Genomic DNA, 10,017 nt, shown 5'->3' with positions numbered 1-10,017 from the left:
TAATATATGACCTTTAACTCCCCACACTTAAAGTTACTCCCCTCTCAAAGTGCTATCAAAACTCAATCAGCGTGCGTTCTGCTGATGAGACTTTAATAATAATGATAAGTTGTTTGTGAGGGCTATTGTCTTGTATCCTGCTCTTGTCTATTTATGTACAATGTCTGTGTGGGAGCATGAGCAAGAGAGTTTTCTGGTCACATATGCTGGATGGGCTTGTGGGCTGAACTCAGAATAGTTATAAGACAAACTGTGTATATGATATGTGGGCTCTGGATTAGTCAAACTCACTTGCAAAAAAAAAAAAAAAAAAGTTTTGCTTGTAAGTGCACTGTGTGGTAATGTTATTGTTTGGCCAAGGATATTCCACAGTATGGCTTTAACCAAATGTATCTTGTATTTATTCAATTACAGGTGTTTTTTATTTCTTAAAACTATCACAAAAACATACATTAATAACGTAAGCAGGCCCACTTCTCCACAGATCTGACCTGTAACTTGGCCTACTTGTCTCCAAGGAGAAAGTTAAATTAAATGCCATAATGTAGTAGCCTGTTCATCAGCCGGTTTCACTTCGTGGAAACCATCTGACCTTGCAGCTTTAGGATTCATTCGCTCGACGGTAGGCGGGTACTTTTTTTTATTTAACCAGTCGCTGCTATTTGATCATGATGTAATGTGCAACTAATGGGGCTAACTGATATATTAAGCTTTTCCCAAATCCCATAGGAAGAAGGACAATATAACGCCTTTCCCCTTGATAAAATTCACCAAACATTCTCTTTGTTCCAGCTTTAAATCCTCAGTCTCGGGAACCGTTGTCAATACAGAATGTATGGCTCTTTGCTGGTGCCGAGACTCGCACTTCCAGGGTTCGTGTAAACCGTCTAGTGTATTGCGATTCCTGGCCTAGTCGCTTGAGAGAAATGAAATTGAGCAGAGTCACTAGGTGGCGCCCTCTACCAGACCCCGTACCAGACTTTTCTTGGGAGAGGGTCCATCAAATGCTTGTCTCCATGGAGATGTTATTACATTGTCTTGGATGTTTCATGTATGGTATTAAACTTTTCTATCTTTCTATAAATTACAAGTCAGATCTGTGGAGAGGCAACCCAGCTCACAGTCAGAATGAGCGTTTTTCAAGGTATTTTTAAGCCGTAAAACCACCTGCAATTGAATAAATGTAAGGTAGAACTTGTTTAATATCCAGGCAGAGCAATGACGTATCCAGAGAAACAAGCAGGTGATAGACCCCCAACCAAAAATTTACATAGTGTACCTTTAAGGGCACAATTCATTTATATTTTTCTGTGAACATTTTTACACTGAAAGCTCGAGTGTGATATACCATGCAAGGCTTGTGAGTATTAACACCAAAGCATGGAGCCAATAAGACAAAGCTGGACAAAGTTAACATCCTCTGAGTGTGTTTAAATCATCACTGCTCTCCTATCCTGCACACATGCATCAGATGAATCCACTATATTCACCAAACAATTTTCCATACTGCATGTATACATTTCTATCTCTCATCTAAACATGGCCAGGTTGACACTAGTTGCCGTGGTAATGTTTTTCCTGTCTGTATCTAGACTCAGGTGACCCCCCTCTCCATAGTGCTCTGCCTGCAGGCTGTGCTGACACCCACACAATACAGGCCCTGACCCAGAACACTAAACTAAATACAATATGACAAAGTGCAAGATGGAGCACAGGGGGAGGGAACTGGTTCAGATGTGTGGGTTAAACTTGTGTTTAGAAAGATTTATGAGTTTTCAGATTAGAATATTCTTCACTTTAGTGTCATTTAGTATCATTTATTACTGAAAATTTACTCTTGTGATCTTCAGTCCATGTTATAATGTTTTTACCTGGAGTTGTGTTTTGTTTCAGTCACGCATGTTTGAGTAACTTTGCATTATTAGTCTGTCTACATCTCGAAACTTCAAAATGCTCTGTTCCACCTTGTGATGTCATGAAGCTGTAGTAAGCTGTAAAACACAATGGAGCACTTCCTGTATTACCACATGACATCATAAGGTGGAGCCGAGTGTTTTTAGTTCGAGAGAAGAAGAGCAGAAGAGCCTAAATATGCAGGATTTTTGTGTTAATCATGTGTGAATGAAACAAAATATAACTATAGGCTATGTTTTTGATAAGGAACCAACATTATAACATAGATCAGAAAATAGCTTAATATAGGCCCTGTAGACTATGATATTTTGAATAAAAGTGTGAAACCTGATTTTTACTGACTTAAAAATTCACAACTATTAAAAGTAATAGCTAACAAAAGTAGGATACTAACAGTGCATTTCTTGATTATTGGACATTAAAACACTAGATAATTCGATGCAGGCAGAACACAGCTGACTTATTTTATCTGTACTAGGACAAGAAACAAATTGCATAAATATGTGGGGAAAATCGGGAACAGGGCCTTCAAGTTTAGACACCAGACTATGTAAATTTTTTATTTTATTTTTTCTGGCATACATTGAATAAGACTAAACCTGGTCTGATTAGAAGTTGCATTTGCTGAAACTATTTTAATTGTTGTTACCTATGCAACAAAAACATTGTTATTTTCTCCTGTTGATTGTCCATAATTAAATAAAAATGTAATGCAATACTTTTTGCAATATTTTTTAGCTACTACTGACTCTGCTCCAAACCACATGCTGACAGAGGACTAGCCAAAGACCTCTTGACTTAAAAGCTCTAATTATATCATTGACATTTAGAAATCACTGAATCTTGATTAAAATTGGATTAATTGCCACTGCATTAATAACATTTTTCATATTTGCCAATAGAATGCTGGGCTGTTCTCTATATAACATAATTGTACGTATTTATTATAGCATACAGTAAGAAAATTTGCACATGACAGTATTCGTGTTTTTTCAAATTATTACTTGGTTTTGTGGACTAGTACCTGTGGGAAATATTGATTGTCCTCAACACTGAAAATTTCGTCCAAAATCCAGGGATAAATTACACACAAGGAAGGCATTTTCAGACAGTTTAAGCCTTTATTTATGAAAATAAAGGTAATTTTTGGTAATTTTGTCAGTTTAATCATAAGTATTATACAATGTAGGTAGGTTTTGGTCTTTGTAAACACTGTATTTGTTCGGTAACAATTGTAATATTTATACTCGTATGTCATATCTGATTCCTGTGTCCAAACAGGAAATAAAATTATAATCTTGATAAAAGATGAAAAAGTCGAATATGATCGTGTCAACTACGTTACTGTGAAATGAGTAGTCCTACCACATGCACTTTAAACGCCTCATGTTATGTTCTTCTCTCATACACCTTGTAATGTCATGTGGTAATACAAAAAGTGCTCAACTGTGTTTTTAAAATCCATACGCTGAATTATATTGGATAATTTCAACCCTGGAATTGCTAATCTCTGCTAAACAAAAGATAAAAGGTAGCTTTTAACATGAAAAAATACCACTTCATGACGTTACAAGGTATAACAGAGCATTTTAAGCTTTGAAGACAGCCTAATAATGCAGGATTACTCAAACATGTATGAACGAAACAAAACACAACTCCAGGTATGTTTTTGAGGAGATAACAACATTGGCTAAACGGCTAAAATCTCACAGTCCATTTTAGAGTCCATTTTCGTATAGGACCTTTAACCTAATTTGGAACAGACGTCCGATTATCCATTGCCAAAAGTGCTGATCATTCATAATTAGTTCTTTATACATTGCAAAAAAAAGAAAATCATAAAGCTGGAAATGTGACGGGCATGACATCACCCTATAGAGCAAATGCATTGATTCTTCCTAAACACTAAAAGCTTTATTTGTAATATCTAGAGGAGCCATGGGTCTGGCTCAGCTGGTTTCATTTTGAAGCATGTACATGTGATGACTTCATTTCAGCACAAAGAGAACATATCCCCTCTCAGTGAATGGGAATTGTCACTTGCCATATGAAAAAGCAACACGTGGGGAAAGCACATGTGTGGTGGATTAGCATGGGGCTGGTGTGTAAGTGAGCCTAGGCCAGATAATAAGGAGCATGTCACTGCGAGGTTGTGAAAGCACAGATGAAGCCGGGCTTGTACAGGGTTGTAACCACACGGGGTGAAACCGCACTCAAAACATGGCCAAATACGCACTTACAAGTACATAAGCTAATAGTTAAGATCACCCGTGAGTACAAATTACTTACTTAGCTGTGTTCGTTTACGCAAGGAAATCCAACTCTGGTTAGATTTACTCTACTTTGGCTTTACCTTTTATAGAAATCAGATGATATGGCGCTGGTGCAGGTACCACTGTGGAATTTTCATATATGCAATTCTCTGTTTTGACATTCAATTTCAGCCCTGATTCAAAAACGTGGTATTACAAACACACCTGAAGAGGTTTTAAATGTCATCCATACGTTTTAGTAATTTGGCGATCGCTCCTGGCCCATATTCAACCCTAAAGTTTTACGATTAGCTATAAGATTCTGTCCAAGGCTCAGCCAACAAACCTACATCATTCATACTGTCACGCGACAATTCTTCGTAAATATACAAAAGCGTGATGTAAAACTGTACACAACAAACCTAATGCTGATAGTGTTGTGAAAAGGGAGTGCAGGAGAGAGCAAAGGAAGGGGGGCTCTTATGAACTTATAAAACTTTGAATGTCCTTTGCCAAAAGTGCTGATCTTTCATAAAACCTGAAAATACACGTTAAGAGTATGACGTCATCACATCACACCGCTGACAAGCACTGGAAATCGCTTCATCATGAGTTTTACAAACACAGGTCTGTTAGAAATACTGATGATTTTATGAGCAGATGAACAGAAAACAGAATAAATCAAGCCATCAAACTTGGAATACAAATAAATGGTCTGACGTGGCTGATGTGGAACAAATGAGAAATACAAAAGACACCATTTCAATCACATTAATGAGAGAGAAAACGTGTGTATTCTGATGGGCCTCCACCAGCTGTGCCCCATCCACAGAACTGTCAGCCGGTCAAAGGGCTATCAGAGTCTGCAGCGTGTGAGAATGGAGACCTTTTCTCAAACTCCATAATAGGGCAAGCTCAGTAAAGTTATAGCTGACAGGCCTGTGAAAGAACAGTGCACCGATGATCTTAATATTTCCTGTTTACTTCCTGTTCACAATTTTAGCCTCACCATTTTTTATTTACTTTATTTAAAGAGCTCATGTTACAGTATTTTCTGATCTAAGTTATAATGTTGTTTCCTCATTGCAAACATACCTGGAGTTCTGTTTTGTTTCATTCTTACATGTTTAACTCACAAAGGCTGAAATTTTCTCTTAAACTGAAAATACTCTGTTCCACCTTGTAATGTCATGTGCTCCACTGTGTTTTTAAACTCCATACAGATTCACTAAAATCATTTGGATGATTTCAGCCCTGGATTTGTCTCTCTCTATTGAACCAAAGGTAAAAGTAAGCTGTTAACCTAGAAACTACCACTACATAACATTACAAGTTGGAACAGAGCTTTTTGAGGTTTGGAGATGTAGGCAGAGTAATATTAGCCAGACTGGCGCCACCTAGTGCCTCCGCTCAATTTCATTTCTCTCCAGGGAGTAGGTCAGGAAACAGAATACACTAGACAGTTCGCAAAAACCCCAGAAGTGTGAGTTCGGGCACCAGTCAATCAGCTAAGAGCCATACATTCTCTGTTGGCAACGATTCCCAAGATCGAGGATTTAAAGCCGGAAAAAAAGAGAATGTTCTGTGAATTTTACCAAGGGGAAAGACATTATTGCCCTTCTTCCTGTGGGATTTGGGAAAAGCTTAAAATACCAGTTAGCCCTGTTAGCAGCGCATTACATACGTCATGACAAAATAGCAGCCATTGGTAAAATAAAAAAAGTACCTGCCTACCACCAAGCAAACGAATCCTAATGCTGCGAGGTCAGACGGTTTCTACAAAGTGAAACCAGTTGTTGAATCAGGCTAGAGTAATATTAAAAGATTACTCAATAATTAATGAAACTAAATACAACTCTGGGTATGTTTTCGATCAAGTAACAACATTCAAACTTGGGTTAAAGCTCCCAAGAATCAATTTTGTGTAATATAGGACCTTTAATTCTACTTTCAGATATGCAGGAAAACAGCTCCATAAACAGCTCTGCAATGTTTAAACAGAGGTGTGATTATGTAATTGAATAAAATGTTATGTTTGTTGATAATGATGAAAAGAATAATAGAGACCTAGTTTGTTTTTGTTCTTATGAGGCCAAAAACATATTACAAGATGATATCAATATTTATATCTAGAGAAAGCGATACTGTTGCATCCAAAGTAATTAGTCATGAAAATGGGGCACATCTGTCATTCTGGTTTATTACAAGGTTTTATGATTGAGCCAAACATTGACCCAAACCCACTATTAAGTCTAAATCACCAGGAAAAAATGCATTATTCTTGGTTATATTATGGAAACAGGTCTGCAGATGCATGTGTCCTTCATTATGCCAGTTACAGGTTGTATTTGCAGCCTTTTAACATTACTGTGCCGTAAAGTAAAGTACGCCTCTTTAAACAAACGACGCCAGGTCATCTTGAGGAGACATTTGACCCGGTCTCTACTGAACCCTGTTGAACTCTGCCTCTTCTTATCTCTGCCTGATGAGTCTGGACTGTGCAGCCCGTACCATTCCTCAGAGAGAGAGAGAGAGAGACAGAGAGAGAGAGAGAGAGGGAGAGAGAGAGAGAGAGAGAGAGAGAGAGAGAGAGAGAGAGGAAAGAGACAGGGAGACAGAGAGAGAGGGGGGCAGAGAGAGAAAGGGGAGAGACATGGAGACAGAGAGAGATGGGGCGAATAGAGAGAAGGGGGGAGATGGGGGGAGGGGGGCAGAGAGAAAGAGAGAGAGAGGAGGGGAAAGAGACAGGGAGAGACACAGAAGAAAGAAGGAGAAAGAAAGAGAGAGAAAGAGTGAGAGAGATGGGGGAGGGAAAGAGACAGAGAAAGAAAGAAAGAGAGAGAGGGAGAGAGTGAGTGAGAGAGAGTGAGAGAGAGGAGGGAGGGAAAAAGACAGGGAGACAGAGACAGAAAGAGAAAAGAGAGAGAAAGAGGCAAAGAGAGAGAGAGAGACGGACAGAAAGAGGGAGAAAAGAGAGAGAGTAAGAAAACGAATGAGGGGAAGAGGACAGGGAGAAAGAGGGAGAGAGAGAAAGAGAGAAGAGAGAGAGAGATCTGGAAAACACTTGTGTACAGCTGTTAGACTTGTGCAGTAAAAGCTCCTCTCAAAGCAAAAAAACATACACATAGAGGTGACCCAGTGCAGAAATGAGTAGTAATACATTTATTTGAGTGGCAATACTTCAAACTTTTGAATGACTTTTGATTTTTGAAGTACTGTGAGTAACTCTGCAGTGTTAAAAGCTTTATGTGAACAATATGAAATGATTCAAACATCTGCACTAATTGATATCCTGATATGTAAATTCTCTGTTAATCAGTACACAAGTAGTTGCTTCACATACTTTTAAAAAACTTTTCTTACTTGAGTAATTATTTAGTGGCTATACTCTACCTATCTCTGCCCACTGATTTATTCATGCATTCATATAGTTTATTCCTCTAGTGGGTTAGTAAGGTAACTTATTTTTAATGAGGTATTTATTTGTGTTTTTGACCAATTAGGCCCAGTTTTTCAATCAAATCCACTTTTCATTGGACTTCGATTCTCGAACTGTGAGGAAGTGTGATGCTCAACCTGTGGTTTCTGAACTCTTGCGTGGAAAAAAATGACCTCTTGTGTTTATTATTTTCTTTTTCTTTTCAATGACTAAGACTCATTTCCAAAACCTGGAATTTGAATCACTCCCCACCCATGAACTCATGTACCACAGAGTCCACTCTCTGCTGTACATGTGTCAATCCCTGTCTGTAAAAGTCTCTGCAGAACTCCGTGGACCCTCACTTCAAATCCTGCTCTTTCATGACTGGCAGCTCACGCGGAGACTGTAGTCTGTCAGGGCGGGGTCAAGTCAAATGAGATTTTGAAAGCTCTCAACTTAAAGGGTCTCTCTTTGAAATCCTTACACCAGGCAGGGCCACTTCATTCAAGCTCTGCTCCCTCTCAGCCTATTATCTGATTTAAAGGGGAAGTGAAGTTTACACTGCTGATAGCGGCTCTCACTGATACTGTCTGTGTACAACTCACTGTCTGACCCCAGTGACCGTCCATTGAGAACACACACCCTCGGAGGCTCCATTGACAAGCACAAAGCTGAATGATGCTGAACCAAAAGTCAAAAAGATGTAAACTTTTGTGTTTTGAGTATTTGTACTTAATTTAAAGTATTTGTACTTAATTTAAATGTGCACTATGAAACGTTTTGGTCAAGATCTGTCACCTGCTTGATTCTATAGATATGTCATTACTCTGCCTGGAATGTTCCACAGTATGACATAAACACCTCCACCTTATATTTATATAATTACAGGTGGTTTTATAGCTCAAAAATACCTTTAAACGTAGACATTTTGATTGTAAGCGGGATTGCCTCTTCACAGATCTGACCTGTAACTTGGTCAGGTTTGGTCTCTATGAAGATTAGCCAGCCTGGTGCCATCTAGTACCTCCACTCAATTTAATTTCTCTCTAGCGACTAGGTCAGGAATTGGAATACACTAGACGGTTTGAAAAAACCCTGGAAGTGTGAGTCCGTTCACCAGCCAATCAGCGAAGAGCCATACATTCGTTGTTGGCAACGATTCCCAAGATCGAGGATTTAAAGCCGAAACAAAGAGAATTTTCATTGAATTTTATCAAGGGGAAAGACGTTATTGCCCTTTTACCTACAGGATTTATGAAAAGCTTAATATAACAGTTAGCCCCGTTAGTGGCACATTACATACGTCACCACCAAATAGCAGCGATTGGTTAAATGAAAAAAGTACCCACCTACTGTCAAGCGAACGAATTCTAACATTGCGAGGTCAGACGGTTTCCACGAAGTGAAACCAACAGATGAATCAGGCTACATGAAGATAGAAAAGTTTAATACCATACTGTGAAACATTCCAGACAAAGCAATAACATCTCCATGGAGAGACCGCATTTTTAAACAGGACTGAAAAGTAAATGTATTTTTTATTATTGTCAGAGACCTGCTGACAAACCTGTGGGGTTTATTTTGAGCATGTTTATAGTTTGAGCAAACAAAACTACAAATAAGAATAGCTAGATTTCTTTTATTGTTTCTGTTGAACAAAATTCAGCACAAATCTTTAGTAAAATCACTACATCTCAAGCTTTATTGCTTCTCAAAATCTGTACAAAATACATTTACGTTTTACTCTTGAAGCACGTTTTTAAACTTAATGCTTTTACTGAAGTAGATTTTTTTCATGTGATACTTTTACTTTTACCTGAGTATTCCATTGCTCATGAGTACACGTGTTCACAACTTTTGACCTATACCTCAATGTCATTAATCCTAAATACCTCAGAGTAGGCGTTTTTACACTGGAGCTAGATGACGAGACACAATTTTCACAAGAAGAGACAAGAGATCATTAGACATGACTCAATTTTGATATAAATTTTTAAAGAAAATAAATTGTGCAGTTCAGTTCACAATTATGGTCCCACATTTTTTTAATTTATTTTATTTATAGGTGCACGGTGTACTTTTTCTAGTGGGAGGTCTGTTTCTTTCCGAAGAAATGTTATTGCTTCATGGGCAACACAGCAATTATTCAGAAACCAACTCTAATCTGTCTTGTTACAATCAAGGTGTGACAAGCATCATGGGAGAACACAATTGAATGAATAGTTGTATTTTAAAGTCTAAATATCTTCATAGACTTGTTAGTTTAAATGGTCAGTGACTGGGGATAATGAGAGTTACAATTACTTAGAAATGGGGGGAGACTTTCCATTTCAAACTAAATCTTTAACACTTCAGAAGTCAATGAGCCAAACAAGTGCACATTAAGCACTTCTGTCTGACCCCACAGCTGTTACAACGGTTTACGGAGAC

The sequence above is a fragment of the Boleophthalmus pectinirostris genome, unplaced genomic scaffold (assembly GCF_026225935.1).
Source record: "Boleophthalmus pectinirostris isolate CB_2022bp ecotype Guang Dong unplaced genomic scaffold, ASM2622593v1 HiC_scaffold_3, whole genome shotgun sequence".
NCBI classification, from domain to species: Eukaryota; Metazoa; Chordata; class Actinopteri; order Gobiiformes; family Gobiidae; genus Boleophthalmus; species Boleophthalmus pectinirostris.
Note: the sequence above shows the minus strand (reverse complement) of the source record.